We start from the raw sequence: 23,391 nt of genomic DNA, 5'->3' as shown, positions 1-23,391 counted from the left end.
CCTTATCTTTCCTTCCTCCACTCATCTCTTTCTTCCCTTCTCTTCTCTTCTTTCTTTATCTTTCTTTACTTTTTTCTTTCTATCTTTCTTTCTTCCCCAAATTTCTTTTTCTTCTTTCTGTCTTCCTTCTTCCCCTCCTTTCTTTCTTTCTTTCTTTCTTTCTTTCTTTTCTTTCTTTCTTTCTTTCTTTCTTTCTTTCTTCCCCAAATTTCTTTTTCTTCTTTCTGTCTTCCTTCCTCCCCTCATTTCTTTCTTTCTTACTTTCTTTCTTTTTATCTTTCTTTCTTTCTTTCTTTCTTCCCCAAATTTCTTTTTCTTCTTTCTGTCTTCTTTCCTCCCCTCCTTTTTTCTTTCTTACTTTCTTTCTTTCTTTCTGTCTTCCTCCCCTCATCTTTTTCTTTCTTCCTTCCTTCCTCCTTCCCCTCATTTCTTTCTTCTTTTCTTCCTTCATTTCTTCTTTCCTTCAGTTCTTGCTTTAATTTTTATCATTCCCGTTCTTATGTCTTTCCTCACTTCTTTCTTCCTATCTTCTTTTCTCCTCATTTCTTCATCTCTTTCTTCTTTTCTTTCTTTCTTTTTCCCTGTTTCTCTCTTCCTTCCTTTCTTTCATTTCCTTTCATTTCTTTCCTTCTTCCTTTCCTTCTTGTTTTGCTGCTTTCTCTTATTCTTCAAGATTCTTCTTTCATTGTTTCACACCCACACACACATATATATATATTATATTATATTATTTACCTCCACCTCCCCACCTCCCACCATCCCCCCATCCTCTTCAGTTTCTTTCCAATGCTATGCAAAGTATAAACCTCTTCTCCATGTCCCTGTAGCACATGGAGGGTTCTAGATTCGTCGTCTTTCAGCAGAATTTTGTTTTTGTTTCTTCTTTTTTAGAACAGAAAACAACGAAAATAAAATCAAGATTTACAAAATAAATGAATAATTAAATTAATTAATAAATTAATTAAAATTTAGAAATAAATTTTAAAAAATAAAATGAAATTGTCTGTTTCTTTATTTTTCTTTAAAAAATATGGAATGGGCACAGCTGGTGGGGGGGGGTAAGAAATTTGCTTCACAAATTAAAAGAAGCATGTTTTATATATATATATATATATATATATATATATATATATAATATATATATATATATATGTATATATATATAGGGAGAGTTCACGAAAAAACAAAAGACGAAAACAGGTGGTGTACAAAACAAACAGATGTATTAGTATAATGCTCAGGAACTGAAAAAGTCTTTTACATTTTGAGCCTATGCTCTTCTACAGAAAGGAACACAGAAAGAAACAAGGGGAGAAAAAAATGTGTGTAGTGGTTACCGATCTGAAGTAAATAGACACCTTTAATCTTCAACATCTTTTATTTGATATTAATTGGTTGAAGGAGAGATTTTCTTCTAGCTGCTCATCCATAATACCCAAGCTTATGCAGATATGTAACACACGTTCTTGGACTAACTTGTTGTTTTGCAATGTCAGAAGCCTTCAAACAGGGTTCGTTTTCCACAATTCTCTTCAAACAGGAAGGCTTTCTTTCCGAGGGCCCAGGTCAGCCAGGATGAGAATCTGTTGATTCTTTTCCTTGGCTATTGAATTGCAACATAATTCTATTAACAGTAGCAAGAGGAATGCTGGGGCACTGCCTTGAAGAATTTTCTTTTTAGTTGAATGAATTGACCCCAGGACTTATTTTTTTAAAGAGTGCTACTTATTCTATCGATCCTTTTAGCTGAACTGCTAAGTCATGGGACCATAAATACACCAGCACCAGTTGTCAAGCAGTGGTGGAGGAACAAACACAGGCACACAGACACACACACATAGATAGATATAGGATGGGCTTCTTTCAGTTTCCATCTATCACACCCTCTCTCAAGGTTTTTGGTCAGCCCAAGGCCATAGTAGAAAGCATATGCTCAAGGTGTCATGCAGTGGGACTGAACCTAGAACCATGTGGTTGGGAAGCAGAATTCATACCACACAGCTAGGTCTGTGCCAATAAATTGATATATATTGAATTCTAATAAAGGCCCAAAGTCACAGATTATGTAAAATGGTATGCTTGATTGTAATTACCCAACTACATAACTGGTATTTTTTATTTTAATGACCCCCAGAAAGATCGGTGATGTAATTAGAGTGGGTGCTGCCTATGGCAGCCTTTGAATTTACCAGCCTCACCACTGGGCCAATACAGTCTTTACAAGTTAATATAACATATCTAAAAGAGACAATTCTGTAAATGCATAGCTCGGGGTGAACTGTTCCCATTGCCACCCCACTTTCAATATGCTACTGAGAAAGATGAATGGCAAAGTGACCCAGGAGGAATTTGAACTCGGAATGTAAACAACCATGATGTTGCCCATGGCAACCTTTGAATTTACCAGCCTCACCACTGGGCCAATACAGTCTTTGCAAGTTAATATACCATATCTAAAAGAGTCACTTCTGTAAAAGCATAGCTCGGGGTGAACCGTTCCCATTGCCACCCCACTTTCAATATGCTGCTGAGAAAAATGAATGGCAAAGTGACCCTGGAGGAATTTGAACTCGGAATGTAAACAACCATAAATTAAATACTCCCATGGCATTCTGCTTAACACCAAGAATATTGCCAGACAGTTAGTGGGGTGGGGGTGGGGCGGCAGAGAGCTTGTGATGGTGGACTTCAAAGGAAGTGACAAATTAAGAAAATTAATTATTTAATTGGTGTGATTAGAGCAAAGAGAGAACGTTTTCTCATGTTGATGATCAGAACAGGAATGTTGGAGTGTGAGGAGGACAGCTGTATTACTGGAATGTATTACAGGCATGTTGAGTGGGGGGAGGGGAACGAGTCTGCTACTGTGGTGTTGCATGTGTTTGTAGCAATGTCTGTCTGTCTGTCTATCTATCTATCTATCTATCTGTCTATCTATCTATCTATCTATCTATCTATCTATCTATCTATCTATCTATCTATCTATCTATCTATCTGTCTGTCTTTTCATCTATCTATCTGTCTGTCTGTCAATCTGTCCATCCGTATATCCATTCGTCTGTCTGACTGCCTATCTGTCGGTCTGTTCATCCGTCTGTCAATCAATCAATCTATCTATCTATCTATCTATCTATCTATCTATCTATCTATCTATCTATCTGTCTATCTATCTATCTGTCTGTCTGTCTGTCTGTCTGTTTATGTGTGATATGCATGTCTGTACGTATATACGTGTGTGTGTATGTATGTGTATATATATATGTGTATATATATATATATATATAATATATATATATATATATATATAATATATATATATATATATATGTACACATATATATACGTATATGTGTGCGTGTGTGTTTGGTGTACGTACATGTGTGCTCGTGTGGTGGTGCGGGGGATTAGTGGTCAGAGTGTTGGACTCGTGAACGTAAGATTGTGATTTCGATTCCTGGACCGGGTGATGCATTTTGTTCTTGAGCAAAACACTTCATTTCACACTGCCCCAGTCCACTCAGCTGCTAAAATCAGTAATACACCTACGGACCGGCGTGCGTGCGCACATGTACGTGTATGTGTGTATTTATACACACACACGTACGCATATGTATGTATGCATGTACTATTTTCTTATGGTTGTGCCTGTATTGTAATCTAATCTCCTGAATGAAGATGCAACTTAGTGGTTAAAAAGTAGGCGTCATAATCATGGGGTCCCGTGTTCGATACTCCTGTGTTGCTAAGTGAACCAGTAAAATAATATTTTTTTTTTAATCATTGTCTTGGATCAGACTAATCCTCTTAAGGGAAACTGGGTAGACATAGACATTTCAGAAGTGCAAATGCTGGGCTGATCCAATGGCTGAAACAAGTAAAAGAAAGATAATCATAAACGTAGATAAATAAATAAATAAATTACTTTATCTCTCGTTTCTTGAAAATGTCATTCGTATCTGTACCAGCAAGTTTACCAAAACTAGTGCACCCATTATTGTATTTCTCACCGGATTTTGTGAAACAGAACCGATGGTTATATCTGAAGACGTTTATCTCTAAATTATTGGAAGAACAAATCAATAAATATAACAAACATTAACTTGTCTCGCAAAGATAAGAGGATTAACTACTTATTATTTAAGACTCGGAACACAAGCCAATGTCTAACTAATTGAAACTTTTTCGTCTTATTCAATAAGCGTTTATATAATATCTTGTCTTGAATTCTGCTTGTTGTAATTTATCTGTATTGGCATCAAAATTAAGTTAATTACGTGCCGCATTTCCAGACAAGAGATAACAACTAATCTCCTTCACAGCGCTGTCTACCCGTCTTAAAAACGGAAGGACATATAGGATATTTTAATCATAAATATACCATGCTTGAATAAAGTCTGTATGGTCATAAGTGCTCGACACTTCTGATCACAGAAAACGTTGCTAAAGAGTTACATCTTCACATGAGGTCGATGTCTGTAATAATTTCCTTCACATCGAGAATGCGCTATAGGAATATTGAATTGATCTAAGTACTTCAATGGTACTTTATTTTATCGAAATAGATGAAGAAAAACAAAGTTGACATCGGCAGTCCGATTTTTATGCCCTGAATTCAGAACATAAAAAAAGACCGCCGCTAAATGTTTCAGTAATTTTGTTTACAGCTCTACCGATTTCAACAGTAATATATATTATTAATGGTTTTCTGATATCGTACCAAGGTCGTACGCTATTAACAGTCCTTTATGTGGTCACCCACAGCTTTTATAATGAACTGGAAATCAGTTTTAATGCAAATCATTAACAGATGTAATTATATCCCGGATACATAAATACAGTGTGTATGTGTGTGTGTGTGTTACATATGTCTTCAACCACAGAGTCCTAGAATAAAATACATTAACACCAAACTATCATCCACCAGAGACAAGAAAAGACCGAATACACACTACATAAACATGGGATAGACCATCCGCAGCTGCCTGATCGGATGTCTTTACGGCTTCGATACTTGATGGCTTGAACTCAAACGCTGAGTATCGTAATAAATACCACAAGGATTTCTATCCAATGTTCTGACGAATCTTCCACATTGGCACCTTACTCATTTATCGACCAGAGACAAGAAAAGACCGAATACACACTACATAAACATGGGATAGCCCATCCGCAGCTGCCTGAACGGATCTCTTTACGGTTTCGATACTTGATGGCTTGAACTCAAAACGCTAAGAATCGTAATAAATACCACAAGGATTTCTATCCAACGTTCTGACGAATCTGCCATATTGGCACCTTACTCATTTCCTAAATAATACACAACCTAAACTTGTAAGCAATCTCTCTGGTTGCCAAACTTATGTAGCGTGTAACAGACACATGTCTTGAATGTGTAGCTCTCCTTGAAGTCAATACCTCAAGGATCTCGTCGTCTTATACATTATTTTCAGCTTACAATTTTACACTACGACCCCCACACGCTCACCAAATATATTTATATTATCATTCTCAGATTACATCACAGACACAGCTGTTGCACAATACCAGCCCCTGCATCAACCACTGAGAAACCTGGCTCCAGATAAATAGACGAGAAGGTAGCACAGCCAAGCATATCACCCAACGGCATAAACAAACATTCCGCACACATACACAGTGAAAGACAAAATATATATATATACAGGAATTAACTACTTCACCTCTGCAACATTATCACAGCTCTTAGCAGATAATAAAATTAGCAAGACGAGGGCGTAAGCGGTACTTACAGCTTTTACCAGGCACCACATTGAGCCAACCCAAATAAACATCAATATTATTGTACAAACAATACCTGATATTACTCTTTTACTCTTTTACTTGTTTCAGTCATTTGACTGCGGCCATGCTGGAGCACCGCCTTTTTAGTCGAGCAAATCGACCCCGGAACTTATTCTTTGTAAGCCCAGTACTTATTCTATCGGTCTCTTTTGCCGAACCGCTAAGTGACGGGGACGTAAACACACCAGCATCGGTTGTCAGGCAATGCTAGGGGGACAAACACAGACACACAAACACACACACACACACATATATATATATACATATATACGACAGGCTTCTTTCAGTTTCCGTCTGCCAAATCCACTCACAAGGCATTGGTCGGCCCGGGGCTATAGCAGAAGACACTTGCCCAAGATGCCACGCAGTGGGACTGAACCCGGAACCATGTGATTGGTTAGCAAGCTACTTACCACACAGCCACTCCATTATCTTCCATAATATATACAAAGTGGGAGGCGCAATGGCCCAGTGGTTAGGGCAGCGGACTCGCAGTCATAGGATCGCGGTTTCGATTCCCAGACCGGGCGTTGTGAGTGTTTATTGAGCGAAAACACCTAAAGCTCCACGAGGCTCCGGCAGGGGATGGTGGTGATCCCTGCTGTACTCTTTCACCACAACTTGCTCTCACTCTTACTTCCTGTTTCTGTTGTACCTATATTTCAAAGGGCCGGCCTTGTCACTCTCTGTGTCGCGCTGAATATCCCCGAGAACTACGTTAAGGGTACACGTGTCTGTGAAGTGCTCAGCCGCTTACACGTTAATTTCACGAGCAGGCTGTTCCGTTGATTCGGATCAACCGGAACCCTCATCGTCGTAACCGACGGAGTGCTTCCATATACAAAGTGAAAAACCCTGTTGTTGTCGTCTACGCTACTTGAGTTCTAGTACACCGGGGGGCAGTTGGCACGATCTTGACCCTTTTATTCTTTTAGTTGTTTCAGTCGGCGGCCATGCTGGAGCACCGCCTTTAGTCGAGCAGATCGACCCCAGGACTTATTCTTTGTAAGCCTAGTACTTATCGCTCTCTCTTTCCGTTTCCGTCTACCAAATCCACTCACAAGGTTTTGGTCGGCCCGAGGCTATACTAGAAGACACTTGCCGAAAGTGCCACGCAGTGGGACTGAACCCGGACCCATAATGTAATTTGTACCTATCCGCGTGCAGTAACACCTCATTTTACGAAGACTCGCTTTACGACAAGCCGGGTTTACGAGTTTTATTTGATAAGCACAAGATCTAAATTTTGAATGAAGTGCAAAAGTTTCTACTACCATAAAGGAGTGGCTGTGTGGTAAGAAGCTTGCTTCTAAACCACATGGTTCCGGGTTCAGTCCCACTACGTGACACCTTGGGTAGGTGTCTTCTGCTATAGCCTTGGGCCGACTAAAGCCTTGTGAGTGAATTTGGTAGACAGAAACTGCCCGCCGTATATATATATATATATATATATATATACGTGTGTGTGTGTGTGTGTGTGTGTGTGTGTGTATGTATGTATATATATATATGCAGCACGAAGTTTTGTCAGTGAACAGGTCAAAGCGACGAAAATATTTTGACAAATTAAATTTAAATGTTGAAGTGAATCTAACGGTTTTTGTGTGTTTCTTAAATGGCTTAGAAACACCTTCCACGCTGCAATTGTTTTCGTTCCAGCACACGATCTCAGATCAGGTCACTTGCTATGCAAGTACATCTCCGTAATATCTATCTATCTATCTATCTGTCTGTCTCTCTCTCTCTCTCTCCTCTCTCTCTCTCTCTCTCTCTCTCTCTCTCTTCTCTCTCTCTCTCTCTCCTCTCTCTCTCTATATATATATATATATATATTATATATATATATAATATATATATATATATATATTATATATATATATAAGTATTTGGTTGGCATATTTGTAGGTAACTCGCGATGTATAAATATAGAAATTGGAATTCGTTCTTTGGCAGAGCGTAGGTTCGATCTGCAGCCCTCTGATTCGTGTTCCCAGCACGTTTTCACTACTTTACTTTGTTCAACAAGCGGTTAAGCAAATATATAATGTACCATTTCTTATACCGTCTGTTCTGGCTTACACCGTTTCTATTACATCGCCCAGCAATGTTTTTTTAATTAATCAATTAATTATTAATAAGGCACTGAAAGAGAATGACTCTCCCCAGACACAACAGTATAATTATTCATTTCTATGCACTAAACTGTCAAATGAGCAAAAATGCAGTAATTACACGACGCATCCTGCAGCATAGGGGCATTAATTTATTTGCTGAAAGGTGACATCACGCTCAGCTGATGCTTCGAGAGTCACATTTTGACAAACAACGGATCTTTTCGGTTTGAACGGCAGTTTTTTAAAAATAATTTCCACGTAACTAAACACTTTTAAACTTCGTATACTGGTAGAATGTGTTTATAAAACATCTTTTTCTCTTGGCTTTATTGAGAAAATTCTATAGTTTGTAACATATTTGTTGTTTTTTTCCTTTAATTTCTACAATTTCAACCAATCAATGACGTCTATTGAGGTAAAAACATTCTGTGCCGTATGAATATGTCCCTCGTTTAAGAAACAGATTGGGTTTATTTACATTTCTGAAGGGAAAAAAAGATACCCTTCCCCCCACCCCTAACCCTAACCCTAAAACAGATTGAAATGCAATAGATCGATACTAGGGTCATAATTATGGGTGACAATTTCATATGACACCGCTAGAAAAACTGCTGTTCAAACCGAAAAGATCCCCAACAACAAACAGATGTGTGCATTGCAAATTGTTCTGGGTGTCTCTTCATTTGTCATTTTCAAATCAGCCGAGAAGCAAATCAATTCCATAAAGAATTCTCCAGAGTAGAATGGCAAGCGTGCTTCCAAGAAGATTATACAAGTCGCAGTTAGATTATGCCAATCACTCAATCTCTCTATATATAAACGACAAAATGTCTGTGTGTGTGTCCTTTATACAAATCCACAATTTTTCAGTTAGAGGGCTCGCACTTTCTATGGTCATTCAAAACCGTCCAAGGGTGGTTGTGCACATCTTTACATTTCCCCAGTCACCCCGCAAAGCCATTAAAAAAATCAATAGAAGCGACTTTTGGTGAATTTTCTGTCCAAAACCCAATCAAAATGCCCGAAACTTGATACGCCAATTGAATGCCAGCTAGCTGTATGTGATTGGTTGGAGATTTGGACAGTACTTGCGTGTATGTTCGCACGCACGCTGCTGTATATGCATGCACTAGCGCTATGACCCGGCGTTGCCGGGTCATAGTGCTAGTCCATCATAAATCTCAGTAAACTATAAAGAACTTCAAAGGTGCATAATCTCAGACTGTTTGGCCATGATGCGCGATTTTTCTGAGTTAGCCTCTGCTTACTGCGTTCCCTTCACAGAAGATCCGGCTGGGTTGATGGTCCATGTTTTCTTCGACCACATACTACATAGTCACAGCAGTTAAAAAGGTATCTCGCGGGGACGGGGATCGACTGTGACTCTACTCGACGTGTTACCCGGGAGAACCCAGGAATATACCGACAAATGGCACACCATTTAACCTAGCCTGACAGACTGCTACCAGACCATTTACATTACGAAAGACATTGCTGCTATTTCTAGCAGCTTTAATGACCACAGAGTAGCTAGTGTGTGCGTAGCTAGCGTGTGCTGCTCGGGGCAGCCCTTCCATTTGCTGCCCCCGGACCCCACAAAAAACACATATTGCCTACAGCAAACCCCAAAGTTCCACCCGGGGTGGACCGCCCCTAGTCTCTCCCCTCCACACCCCAGCTACGCTAGCGCATGTATACAGGCATACATATACATACATATATACATTACATGCACACACACACACTAGTGGCCCTTCCGTTTGTACCCATCCCCCCAGATCCCACAAAAAAGCACATATTACCTACAGCAGAGCCAAAAGTACCGCCCCTACCGACTTCCCACCCAGCTATGCTAGTGATATGCACACACACACACACACACACACACACGTACGCGATCACGCACATACGCACAAGTCTCGTTTACCAATTTCCTTCACAAGGCATTGGTCGGCCTGGGGTTATAAAAGAAAAAACTTTTCCCCAAAAGTGCCGCACGGTGGAATTGAAACCGAACCCACTCGATCGCAAAGCGTGCTTCTTAATCGCATTTATTTAATCTTGATGACTCGTCTCGTTTGTAGCCAGCCACGGCTAATACTGTTACAGATCGTAGGTGGTCGCTCGATTTGCTAAAAATAACAACCAAATCTTCCCTTTGAATAGCACACTACCATCTTTGGATAAAAAAAAAGCGCACTGAACAATGTACACCTAGATATACGATGCCTGAAAATATAACAACGCACGTTTAATACAGCTAGGGTTGGCCTAGGGCTAAACAACAACAATATGAACAACAGCAACGCGAAGACAACAACGAGCCTCGACAGAGCTGCTTTGTGGTCATTAAAGCTGCTAGAAATAGCAGCATGTCCTCTGCATATCAAGCCTTACGAGGAATGGTTGTGTGGTAAAGAAGGTCGCTTTCTAATGCAACCACGAGGTTTAGGGTTCACTGCCATTGCGCTGCACCTTAGGCAGGCAAGTGTCTTCTGCTATAGCCCTGGGCTAACCAATAGCGCGTGAGTGAGTTTGATAGGCAGAAACTGTGGGGAAGCCCATCGTGTGTGTATGTGTGTGTGGGGGTGCCTCTGTGTGTTTGTGTATAAGTGTATCTGTCTGTTTGTCCCCACTGCGGCTTGGCAACCGGTGTTGGTTTGTTTACGATAGAATAAGTACTAGACATTTTTTTTTTTTAATGTTACTGAGGTTGATTTGTTCGACTAAACCCGTCAAGGCGGTGCCCCAGCTTGGCCGCATTCCAATGAATGGAACAAGTAAATGATAAAGGACATGTCAGATAACGCTGTCTTAGAATCGCCTTTGAATAAGGCGGAATGGTCACGTTTGGAATGTACTGAGGTCGATCTGTTCGACTAAACCCGTTAAGGCGGTGCCCCAGCTTGGCCGCATTCCAATGAGTGAAACAAGCAAACGATAAGGACATATGAGATAACGCTGTCCGAGAATCGCCTTTGAATAAGGCGGAATGGTCACGTTTGAATGTACTGAGGTCGATCTGTTCGACTAAACCCGTTAAGGCGGTGCCCCAGCTTGGCCGCATTCCAATGAGTGAAACAAGCAAACGATAAAGGACATATGAGATAACGCTGTCCGAGAATCGCCTTTGAATAAGGCGGAATGGTCACGTTTGGATTGCTCTCGATCAGAGGTTTGTTTATCAGTCCGATACGCAACTAAACAAGTCCTTTGTCTATTGACATAATGTTGTACATCTTCACAAGCAGTGTCTATTACTGCTGCTACTACTACTACTACTACTACTACTACTACTACTACTACTACTATTACTGCTACTACAGGTACTATTACTATTAGTATTAACAATCGTCTCGCTTAGTGCTTGTCAATGCAACAAAGAAAACAGCTTTCATTTAAAATTTCCAGCAACTGTCAACGCCCACATATCTTTCACAAGCATATAAAGATATTTTACAGCTGTTACCGTCAGCTTCCCAAGTGGTCTAGTGGTTAGGATTCCGCGCTCTCACCGCGGCGGCCGGGGTTCGATTCCCCGCTTGGGAAATAGCTATTTTATCAAATTTTTTCTTACGTTAACTTTTTTAATTTTTTTTTTTTTTCACTTTGACATTATGATAAACGAATTTTCTTATCATCCTCCCATCAGTTACGGAGTAATTATATGGCTAAAATACTTTGAATAAATACTGTCATCAAAATGGTGGTAGAGATTTCGTTAGCAAGATTTTTCATGTGAGTCCGTGTTAAAACATTCTGTTGTATATTGTGGAGTGGTGGCCATTATGCTAACAATAAGCACACTTTCCTGATTCTCTTTCATTTCTTGATTCAGTTGGTTAACCATTTATCCTATAAACCAATCGATTCTTTTGATTAATGATTTGGTCAATCAATCAATGAATCAACGAGATTTATCAAAGTCCTTTTTGTCACACTTCGCAACTTACATCGATATAATGACCCTCCCGACATACAATGTTTCAACACAGGAGTTCAAATCAAGAATCTTTCAAACAAAATCAAGAACAAAAATTAACAATTCATACCTCGAAATTCCAAGCACGACCATCCCCTACCATTTCTCCACCCTTCGTTACATTATCACTTGATGGTATCTTTATCTTTTACTTGTTAAAGTCATTGGATAGTGGCCATGCTGGAGCACCGCTTTGAAGGGGTTTCTGTCAGATAATATAACAGTTTTTATGTGTTTGAAGGCTGGTACTTATTCTATCAATCGCATTTGCCGCAGCGCTATGTTAGGGGGACGTAGGTAAACTAACACACCTTGTCAAAACGTGGGGTGGGAATGGGGAGAGGGGGAAAACACGATCACAAAGACACATACATATACTACGGGCTGCCTCACAGTTTCCTTATTTCTTTATTGCCCACAAGGAGCTAAACACAGTGAGGACAAACGGATTAGGTCGATTACATCGACCCCAGTGCGTAATTGGTACTTAATTTATCGACCCCGAAAGGATGACAGGCAAAGTCGACCTCGGCGGAATTTGAACTCAGAACATAACGGCAGACTAAATACCTATTTCTATTTCTTTACTACCCACAAGGGGCAAAACACAGAGAGGACAAACAAGGACAGACAAACGGATTAAGTCGATTACATCAACCCCAATGCGTAACTGGTACTTATTTAATCGACCCCGAAAGGATGAAAGGCAAAGTCGACCTCAGCGGAATTTGAACTCAGAACGTAGCGGCAAACGAAATACCTATTTCTTTACTACCCACAAGGGGCTAAACACAGAGGGGACAAACAAGGACAGACAAACGGATTAAGTCGATTATATCGACCCCAATGCGTAACTGGTACTTATTTAATCGACCCCGAAAGGATGAAAGGCAAAGTCGACCTCAGCGGAATTTGAACTCATAACGTAGAGGCAGACGAAATACCGCTAAGCATTTCGCCCGGCGTGCTAACGTTTCTGCCAGCTCGCTGCCATACAGTTTCCGTCAACGAAATTCACTCACAATGCATTGGTTAGCATGAGGCTATAGTCGTAGACACTTGCCCAAGCTACCGCTTAGAGAGACTCTACCCGAAACCACGTGCTCTCGAAGCGAACTTCTTAATCTTTAATCTAAGCCTTGCACGCAATTATTCGGATAACTGTCCATAGAATCGATTTCCGTTCTGGGAGCTTATTAAGCGGATTGGGCTGCTGATTGGGTGGTTCGAAGTGCTTGTCACTTGCGATGGTGTTACCAACATTAGTCATGCAACTGTAGCTAGCTTTGACGTTTTGTCGTTTAAATAATTTTTTTTTTTTTTTTTTTGTATGATTAAATATATAACAACCTCGCTTGTTCTGCTGCGCTGGGGAAACAGAATTGATTTGCTTCTTACAAGATACTGCATAAAGACGATTAATGATTACTAAATCCACGAACTTCGTTAATCTTCTGAAATATACAATATAAGACTTTAACGCCGATCTTTAGTTATTTCGAAAATATTCAAACTTAAATAATCATAATATACACAATCATGCGACTAGAATTACCGACCTTGAATACAAAATTTGAACTCATTATCATTACTATTGTTTTAATACAATTTATTGCGATATCATTATCGTGACCTGACAGAATGGTTAAGACAACGGACTAAATGCTTATCGGCATTTCGTTCGCCCTTATGTTTTGAGATCAAATTCCACCAAAACTTTGCCTTTCATTCTTTCGAGATAAATAAAATAAGTACCAGTCATGCACTGCGGTCGATGTAATCGATTTAGATCTCCCCTGAAACTGCCGGCTCTTCGTCAAAATTTGAAGCCATTATTATCAGTCTCTGACGTTGGCACAAATGGTAATCCGCGGAGTAATAATTATTTTGTTCATTATCGATCGAGTTCGAAAGACGGGGTGAGCTGGCAGAAACGTTAGCACGCCGGGCAAAATGCGTAGCCGTATTTCGTCTGCCACTACGTTCTGAGTTCAAATTCCGCCGAGGTCGACTTTGCCTTTCATCCTTTCGGGGTCGATAAATTAAGTACCAGTTACGCGCTGGGGTCGATGTAATCGACTTAATCCCTTTGTCTGTCCTTGTTTGTCCCCTCAGTGTTTAGCTCCTCGTGGGTAGTAAAGAAATAGGTATTTCGTCTGTCTTTACGTTCAGGGTTCAAATTCCGCCGAGGTCGACTTTGCCTTTCATTCTTTCGGGGTCGATAAATCAAGTACCAGTTGCATACTGAGGTCGATCTAATCGAGTGGCCACCCCCGTCCCCCAAAATTTCGGGCCTTTTGTCTAGAGTAGAAAAGATTATTGACCGAGTTTAAATCGTACCAGCTATCTTCGGGATTGCGTTTTTATCCCACTGTTGACGTCCTGGAAACATTTATTACGTTGAGGATCAAGGAGCCACCAATTGACCGTGATACATCGAAACCCAAGTAGTGTAGTGGGCAGAAACAATGACAGCAACAACAGCAGGGCTTTCCCCTTTGTATATTATATCAGAATAATGTTTGCATCCCTTTAGTGCCATGTCACCTAATAGCCTTCCAGTTTGTAGAATTATTTTCTCTTTACAAGTCATTATTTATTGTTCAATGTAAAGCAGAGGTTCAAAGTTCAATATTCTGTTGTAATTATAAAAATAATTAACGACAATTAATGCTAGAAACGCCATACTTTATTCCGAATGAGAAATTTGAAATACGTTCGTAACAATTTCGACAAGCGTTTGGTTGTTGGTCGAAAACTAGATCTGGCTGCGTGTTGAAACGAGATCTTAGTGTCATGTTTACCAAGCAAAGCGTCAGCAGTTTGTACGAACGTTCACGAGCAAAAACACTTTCACTGTAGCTGAACATGTCCCACTTAGTCTACAAAACGTCAAAGCTAGCTACAATTGCATGACTATTGTTGCTTATCGTTTCTATTTCATTTCCGTGCACGTTTATTTTTGTACATGTGAAGGCTCGTGGCTTAGTGGTAAGGAAATTTGGCTCACACTCGTAAGGCCGTGAGTTCGATTCCCGGCGGTGTGTTGTGTCCGTGTGCAAGTCACTTTATTTCACGTTGTGCCAGTTCACTTGGTTGGCAAAAATGAGGAGTACCAGCATTTCAAAGGACCACCCTTGTCACATTGTGTGTCATGTTCCTTCTTCCTCTACGACTATATTAAAAGTACGCGTGTCTGGCCGTATCACGTTGAAAGCACCGGTTCTCGTCCGATCACCGAAGTTAAGCAACGTCGAGCCTAGTTAGTACTTAGATGGGTGTCCGCTTGGGAAACCAAGGAGCTGTAAGCGTCTCACACTTGGGCGCAGGAGTGGCTGCGTGGTAAGTAGCTTGCTTACCAACTACATGGTTCCGGGTTCAGTCCCACTGCGTGGCACCTTGGGTAAGTGTCTTCTACTATAACCTCGGGCCAACCAAAGCCTTGTGAGTGGATTTGGTAGACGGAAACCGAAAGAAGCCCGTCATGTATATGTATATATATATATATATATATATATATATATATGTGTGTGTGTGTGTGTGTGTGTGTGTGTGTGTGTGTTTGTCCCCCTAATATCGCTTGACAACCGATGCTGGTGTGTTTACGTCCCCGTAACTTAGCGGTTCGGCAAAATAGACCAATAGAATAAGTACTAGGCTTACAAAGAATTTGTGATTGGTCGATTTGCTCGACTAAAGGCGGTGCTCTAGCATAGCCGCAGTCAAATGACTGAAACAAGTAAAAGAGTAAAAGAGGAGTGCTCAGCCACTTAGAGGTTAACTTCGCAAGCAGGCTGTTGCGTTAACTGGATTATCTTGAACACTCATCGTCGTAACCGATGGAGTAGCGTTTGAATTATATTTATACGTAGGGTTCCTGCAAATACTGTGTTTCAACGTAACTCTTGTTTTTTCTTAATCGCGTTTAACCATGGCTACCATTGTCGGTCTCTACTTGGGAGTTGCGTAGAAAGCCAGATAACTGAAACTGGAGTTTGACTTTTCTTGCTTCCATGTGGGCGCAACAAAATATAGAATATGGCAATCTTTCGGAATACGTCTTAGAATTATCATTATCTTCGTCATTTAACGGCAACTGGATTAGAAACTTTACTTTATCCCTTCCAAATATCCTTTTCATAAATCTATTATAGAATATTCTTTTCTGTTCTAGGTACAAGGATCGAAATTTGGCGGGAGGGGGCCAGTCGATTATATCGACCCCAGAGCATAACTGGTACTTAATTTATCGAAAGGTACGAAAGGATGAAAGGCAGAGTCGACCTCGGTGGAATTTGAACTCAGAACGTAAAGACAGACGAAATACCCATTTCTTTACTACCCACAAGAGGCTAAACATAGAGTGGACAAACAAGGGCAGACAAACAGATTAAGTCGATTATATCGACTTATTTAATCGTACTTATTTAATCGACCCTGAAAGGATGAAAGGCAAAGTCGACCTCGGCGGAATTTGAACTCAGAACGTAAAGACTGACGAAATACCGCTAAGCATTTCGCCCGGCGTACTAACCTTTCTGCCAGCTCGTCGCCTTTCTTTTACAGAATATTGAACTTCAACTGGATTCAAAGTTTCACTGTTCTCTTTCCATTTAACTGTGAACAATTTCTACCCAGACTACAAAAAAGTGGATTCTTCGTCTATATTGGAGGTATAGAAGAATGAAAAATGTCATGTACTCTATTTTCTTGTACTTTATCAAGTCTACCTTGGCTGAAGATGAAGTAACTTACCTTGCTTAACGTCAGCTTACAAACACAACGATTTACAAGAAGTTACAAATACTTCGGTATATAGTTATTTTTCGGTCTCGGTGTCAGCTTCCCAAGTGGTCTAGTGGTTAGGATTCCGCGCTCTCACCGCGGCGGCCGGGGTTCGATTCCCCGCTTGGGAACAATCTATTTTAACTTTTTCCCTTACATCCAGTATTCCGTTGATTTTCTTAAAAGTTTAAACCACGGGTTCTCAACCATTTTTTTCTTCTTCTATGGACCCATTTCATTAATATTTTTATTCCGGTGGACTCCCCCCCCCCAAGCCATTCGATTTATAAAAATACTAATTTTATAGAGATGCAGCACGAATCTTTTTCAGTGAACAGGTCGCGGTCTCAAAGCGACGAAAATATTTTGGCAAATTATATTTAAAAGTTGAAGTGAATCTAACGGTTTTTTTGTGTGTTTCTTAAATGGCTTATAAACACCTTCCACGCTGCAATTGTTTTCGTTCCAGCACAACGATCTCAGATCAGGTCACTTGCTATGCAAGTACATCTCCGAAATTTAACAGAAACTTCTTTTGAAGTCTGTAAAACGTCAGAGAATGAAATCCAAATGTTTATTGCAATACAGAGCAATACATACGTTCAAAGCAAAACTTATTCAGGCGCCCTCAAAATACTAGTGTGGGTTCCCAATTTACTATTCTGTTGCGTGGACCCACAAAAATCATAAAGACCCCAGTTGAGAACCATTGGTTTAAACTGTTTCTCTCATTTAGCCATTAGCGAAGCAGCAACAGTTTAAATAACAGACTCGATTAATGCGCAGCTGTTACCATCAGGAGTATTATTACATATAAGAATATAATTAGTATATCTTAATTAATTTCGCTTACATTACCAGGTGATGGTATATGTATATATATATATATGTAGAAAATAGTAAAAAGTGAAAAAACTACAGAAGGCTTGTTTTAAAAGGTTAAAAAATATATATTTAAGCCAATATGTCTGAAGAATATTATAAATTTATTTAGAACTCTTTTCAACATAAACATAACGATAACTCTTCTCAACATAAACATAACGACGTAAGAAATTTGAAAAGCTAAACGCGAAACCGGTCTTACTTCTAAATTATGTCATTGTAAGAAAAAAATTTATAATATTCTTCAGACATATTGACTTAAATATATATTCTTTAACCTTTTAAAACAAGCCTTCTGTAGTTTTTTCACTTTTTACTATTTTCTATATATTCAACCACGTACTTTCACAAACCAACTTTCTTATATATATATATTATATATATATATATATATATATATATATATATTATATAATATATATATATATATATATATATATATATATATATATATATATACATACATATATATATATGCATAATAATATATAATATATGCATATATATATATACATATATGTACATACCTACATATATATGTATATATACATGCATATATGGGTACAGGACAACAAAAAAGACGTTGAACAGAATGAAAAACGAAAAAATAAAAACAAAAACATAGAAAACGAACTTTTTTCGAACAACGAAAAACACAAAGGGAGAAATGAAACATGCGACATAAAGAATATTCCCCTTCTTCAGTTGTCCCTGTTTCATCTACTCCGAGGTTACGAAGGCAAGGACAATATGCGACTTCGTTGAAACAATCCTTTCCGCAAAGCAAATTAAATAAAATTTGGGATTTTTTGCGGAGTGTGAAAGTGGTAACAAAACAGGACAGTGAGAACAAAACAGTAAAAACAAACGGTGAGGGCTGTTAATTACCAAATGGCAAGATCAGCTTCGCTTGAGCAGGGGGAGATAATCACAAGATTCAAGAATTCTGGAAGTTAACAAGCTGTTACGAAAAAGAACAGGTTCGTTATCTGGAAATAAGACAATCGTGGAGACGTATTTCTGGCTCAATAAGCGTCATTAGCACGACATTTATTCAACCCTATTTCCTGTTGCCAAACTTCTACAAAAAAAAGAACACATTTAAGTAAAAATAACTAAGAGTGTCCAGTGGAATGTATTTGAGCAACAGAGACGAATATTTTGAACATTAACTATATTAGAATCTTTACTCTACGTTGAAGTTTATTAAAGATGATGGGGGGAAAAATACCTTCATAAATCTATCGCGGAATACTAAACTTCAACTGGATTCAAAGTATCACTGTCCACTTTCCATTCGACTGTAAATAATTATATCTACTCTACCCACAAAGAAGTGGACCCTTCTTCCGGATTGGAAAGAAAAAAATGGTGTGATGTACTTTATCATGTCAATCTCGACTGAACATGAAGTTACCTACTTTACTTAACGCCAACAGACAAACGCAACTCTTTACAAGCAGTTACAAATATTTCTGTATATATGAAATTTTCAGCGTTAGTCGACAGCTTCCCAAGTGGTCTAGTGGTTAGGATTCCGCGCTCTCACCGCGGCGGCCGGGGTTCGATTCCCCGCTTGGGAAAAGCTTCTTCTTTTGTGTGTGTGTTTTTTTTCCTTTTGGATGTATGATAATAACTGGTTTCTTTATTTCGTTTTTGTATTCGGTTTGCAAGATTCTTTATGTAAATTCTTGTGTTAAGGCATATTTTATTGTATCTGGGGTGAGTCATTCCCTTTTAGTGCCTTTATCACACTCACTACTCTGAGTTCCACTTATTTATTTATTTATTTTTACTAAAACTAATGAATAAGTAAAATGATTTGGTTTCTTTATTTTCGCCTGAATTATGCGATAATCGTTCACTTTAAGCAAACTAAATTGGTAGCTCTCAAAATAGGGAAAAAGATTTCTGATGTAAAAACGTAGTTGGGATTTCTAAATATCATAATTGTTTTCTTGAAATTATATATTATCGTCGTATTACGAGTTGATAGTATAAACGTTATTATTCGAATAGATATTCATGAAATTCTGATGTGTCTGGGGAGAGTCATTCTCCGGTGAGTGTGTGTTAAATAATAAGGCACTAAATGAGAATGGCTCTCCCCAGACACAACAGAATATGCTTCAACACACGAACTCATATAAAGAATCTTGCAAACCAAATCCAAAAACGAAAAATTAATGAAATTGGTTTCCAGTATTGGCTTTATGAAGTTATCGACGTGTCAGCTGCTACCTGTGACGATGGTCCTCGCATCAGTCATACAAGTGAAGCTATCTTTTACGTTTTGTCGGTTAAAAAGCGTATATATGATTGAATATAATATTTTTGTATCATTCACGTATTCTGTCGTGCTTCCCCTCGCCTTTCAACATTACATGAAAGAAAACGATTCACTAAATTCTTTCTTTAAGTAAAAATAATTATTTATGGTTTATTATAAATCATAGGATCAAAATTTAATATTATGCGTTATAGTTATTGAAAAGATTAACAATATTCACTGTCCGCTTTCCATTCAACTGTAAATAATTATTTCTACTCTCCCTACAAAGAAATGGACTCTTCTTCCAGACAGGAGCGAGGCAGTAAAAGATTGAAAAATGACGTCATGTACTTCCCTTTGCTTGTACTTTATCATGGCTATGTCGACTGCAAATGAAATACTGCACCATACTTATCAACAAAACAAACACAATGAGTGGTAAGAACTTACAAATACTTCAATATATAGATATTTTTCAGTGTCTTTACCATCTTCCCAAGTGGTCTAGTGGTTAGGATTCCGCGCTCTCACCGCGGCGGCCGGGGTTCGATTCCCCGCTTGGGAAAAGCGTCTTCTTTTGTGTGTTTTTCCTTTTGGGTGTATGATAATAACTGGTTCCTTTATTTCGTTTCTGTACGTGGTTTGCAAGATTCTTTATGTAAATTCGTGTGTTGAAGCATATTTTATTTTGTCTGGGGAGAGTCATTCTCTTTTAGTGCCTTACTAATTTAACACACTCACCAGTCTGAGTTCCACTCATTTATTTATTTATTTTTACTAAAACTAATAATTAAGTAAATGAATGGTTTCTTTATTTTCGTCTGAATTATGCGATAATCGTTCACTTTAAGCAAACTAAATTGGTAGCTCTCAAAATAGGGAAAAAGATTTTTGATGTAAAAACATAATTGGGTTTTCTAAATATCATAATTATTTTCGTAAATTATATATTATCGTCTTATTACGAGTTGAAGGTGACTTTACCTTTACCTTTCATCCTTTCGGGGGTCGATAAATTAAGTGCCAGTTACGCACTGGGGTCGATGTAATCGACTTAATACCTATGTCTGTCCTTGTTTATCCCCTCTATGTTTAGCCCCTTGTGGGTGATAAAGAAATAAGGTATAAACGTTATTATTTGAATAGCTATTCATGAAATTGGCTTCCAGTGTTGGCTTTATGAAGTTATCGACGTGTCAGCTGCTACCTGTGATGATGGTCCTCGCATCAGTCATACGAGTGAAGCTATCTTTTACGTTTTGTCGGTTAAATAGCGTATATATGATTGAATATAATATTTTTGCATCATTCACGTATTCTGTCGTGTTTCCCTTCGCCTTTCAACATTACATGTAGGAAAATGATTCACTAATTTCTTTTTTTAGGTAAAAATAATTATTTATGGTTTATTATAAATCGTAGGATCAAAATTTAATATTCTGTGTTATAGTTATAGAAAAGATTAACAATATTCACTGTCCGCTTTCCATTCAACTGTAAATAATTATTTCTACTCTCCCTACAAAGAAATGGACTCTTCTTCCAGACAGGACCGAGGCAGTAGAAAATTAAAAAATGACGTCATGTACTTCCCTTTGCTTGTACTTTATCATGGCTATGTCGACTGCAGATGAAATAATGCACCATACTTATCAACAAAACAAACACAATGATTGGCAAGAACTTACAAATACTTCAATATATAGATGTTTTTCAGTACGTTTATCATCTTCCCAAGTGGTCTAGTGGTTAGGATTCCGCGCTCTCACCGCGGCGGCCGGGGTTCGATTCCCCGCTTGGGAAAAGCTTTTTCTTTTGTGTGCGTGTTTTTTTTTCCTTTTGGGTGTTTGATAATAACTGGTTCCTTTATTTCGTTTTTGTATTCGATTTGCAAGATTCTTTATGTAAATTCGTGTGTTGAAGCATATTTTATTGTGTCTGGGAAGGGTCATTCACTTTTAGTGCCTTACTAATTTAACACACTCACCAGTCTGAGTTCCACTCATTTATTTATTTATTTATTTATTTTTACTAAAACTAATAATTAAGTAAATGAATGGTTTCTTTATTTTCGCCTGAATTATGCGATAATCGTTCACTTTAAGCAAACTAAATTGATAGTGAAATGTACAAGGATTGCTCTCAAAATAGGGAAAAAGATTTTTGATGTAAAAACATAATTGAGATTTCTAAATATCATAATTGTTTTCTTAAAATTATATATTATCGTCGTATTACGAGTTGATGGTATAAACGTTATTATTTGAATAGATATTCATGAAATTCTGATGTGTCTGGGGAGAGTCATTCTCCGGTGAGTGTGTTAAATAATAAGGCACTAAATGAGAATGACTCTCCCCAGACACAACAGAATATGCTTCAACACACGAACTCATATAAAGAATCTTGCAAACCAAATCTCAAAACGAAAAATTAATGAATTTGGTTTCCAGTGTTGGCTTTATGAAGTTATCGACGTGTCAGCTGCTACCTGTGACGATGGTCCTCGCATCAGTCATACAAGTGAAACTATCTTTTACGTTTTGTCGGTTAAAAAGCGTATATAGGATTGAATATAATATTTTTTGTATCATTCACGTATTCTGTCGTGCTTCCCCTCGCCTTTCAACATTACATGAAAGAAAACGATTCACTAAATTCTTTCTTTAAGTAAAAATAATTATTTATGGTTTATTATAAATCATAGGATCAAAATTTAATATTATGCGTTATAGTTATTGAAAAGATTAACAATATTCACTGTCCGCTTTCCATTCAACTGTAAATAATTATTTCTACTCTCCCTACAAAGAAATGGACTCTTCTTCCAGACAGGAGCGAGGCAGTAAAGATTGAAAAATGACGTCATGTACTTCCCTTTGCTTGTACTTTATCATGGCTATGTCGACTGCAAATGAAATACTGCACCATACTTCTCAACAAAACAAACACAATGAGTGGTAAGAACTTACAAATACTTCAATATATAGATATTTTTCAGTGTCTTTACCATCTTCCCAAGTGGTCTAGTGGTTAGGATTCCGCGCTCTCACCGCGGCGGCCGGGGTTCGATTCCCCGCTTGGGAAACACTTTCTTTTTATTACACTTGTGAGATAATAACTGATTTTTTTTCTTTTGTTCTCGCAACGGTAGTTTATGGTTATCTCACACCCCATTAAAAAATTGGGTTTATGAAAAATATCGGTGCTTTTGGTAATCTCCCCCAACTAAAAAATATTGTTTAACTCTCAATAAAACAAAGAAAAAAAATGAAAGAATTGAGGACGCCAAACATCAACAATGTGTTGAAGTATTGAATCAAAAGGACCCAACCCTTTTAATCCCATCTCTTGTCGTCACATAAACTCAGGACATAACCCAATTTTTAATGGCAACTTTTTAATGGGGTGAGGTGGTAAGTAGCTTGTTCACCAACCACATGGTTCCGGGTTCAGTCCCACTGCGTGGCACCTTGGGCAAGTGTCTTCTACTATAGACTCGGGCCGACCAAAGCCTTGTGAGTGGATTTGGT

General features: G+C 38.5%; 6 non-coding genes and 1 pseudogene across 6 annotated transcripts; all 7 read left to right on the top strand.

Moving 5' to 3' along the window:
* The first annotated feature begins 11,411 nt into the window (after nt 1-11,411).
* Nucleotides 11,412-11,483, top strand: Trnae-cuc. Its single transcript has one exon. It is a non-coding gene; the product is annotated as a tRNA-Glu (tRNA).
* A 3,625-nt stretch (nt 11,484-15,108) lies between these two features.
* On the top strand, nt 15,109-15,227 carry LOC115217735 (annotated as a pseudogene).
* A 1,533-nt stretch (nt 15,228-16,760) lies between these two features.
* On the top strand, nt 16,761-16,832 carry Trnae-cuc. Its single transcript has one exon. It is a non-coding gene; the product is annotated as a tRNA-Glu (tRNA).
* A 2,265-nt stretch (nt 16,833-19,097) lies between these two features.
* On the top strand, nt 19,098-19,169 carry Trnae-cuc. Its single transcript has one exon. It is a non-coding gene; the product is annotated as a tRNA-Glu (tRNA).
* Nucleotides 19,170-20,351: 1,182 nt separating this feature from the next.
* On the top strand, nt 20,352-20,423 carry Trnae-cuc. The gene has a single exon. It is a non-coding gene; the product is annotated as a tRNA-Glu (tRNA).
* A 1,166-nt stretch (nt 20,424-21,589) lies between these two features.
* Trnae-cuc lies at nt 21,590-21,661 on the top strand. Its single transcript has one exon. It is a non-coding gene; the product is annotated as a tRNA-Glu (tRNA).
* A 1,212-nt stretch (nt 21,662-22,873) lies between these two features.
* On the top strand, nt 22,874-22,945 carry Trnae-cuc. The gene has a single exon. It is a non-coding gene; the product is annotated as a tRNA-Glu (tRNA).
* The last annotated feature ends 446 nt before the right edge of the window (nt 22,946-23,391 follow it).

The sequence above is a fragment of the Octopus sinensis genome, linkage group LG11 (genome assembly GCF_006345805.1).
Source record: "Octopus sinensis linkage group LG11, ASM634580v1, whole genome shotgun sequence".
Lineage (NCBI taxonomy): Eukaryota > Metazoa > Mollusca > Cephalopoda > Octopoda > Octopodidae > Octopus > Octopus sinensis.
Note: the sequence above shows the minus strand (reverse complement) of the source record. Positions and strands in the feature narration are given on the sequence as shown.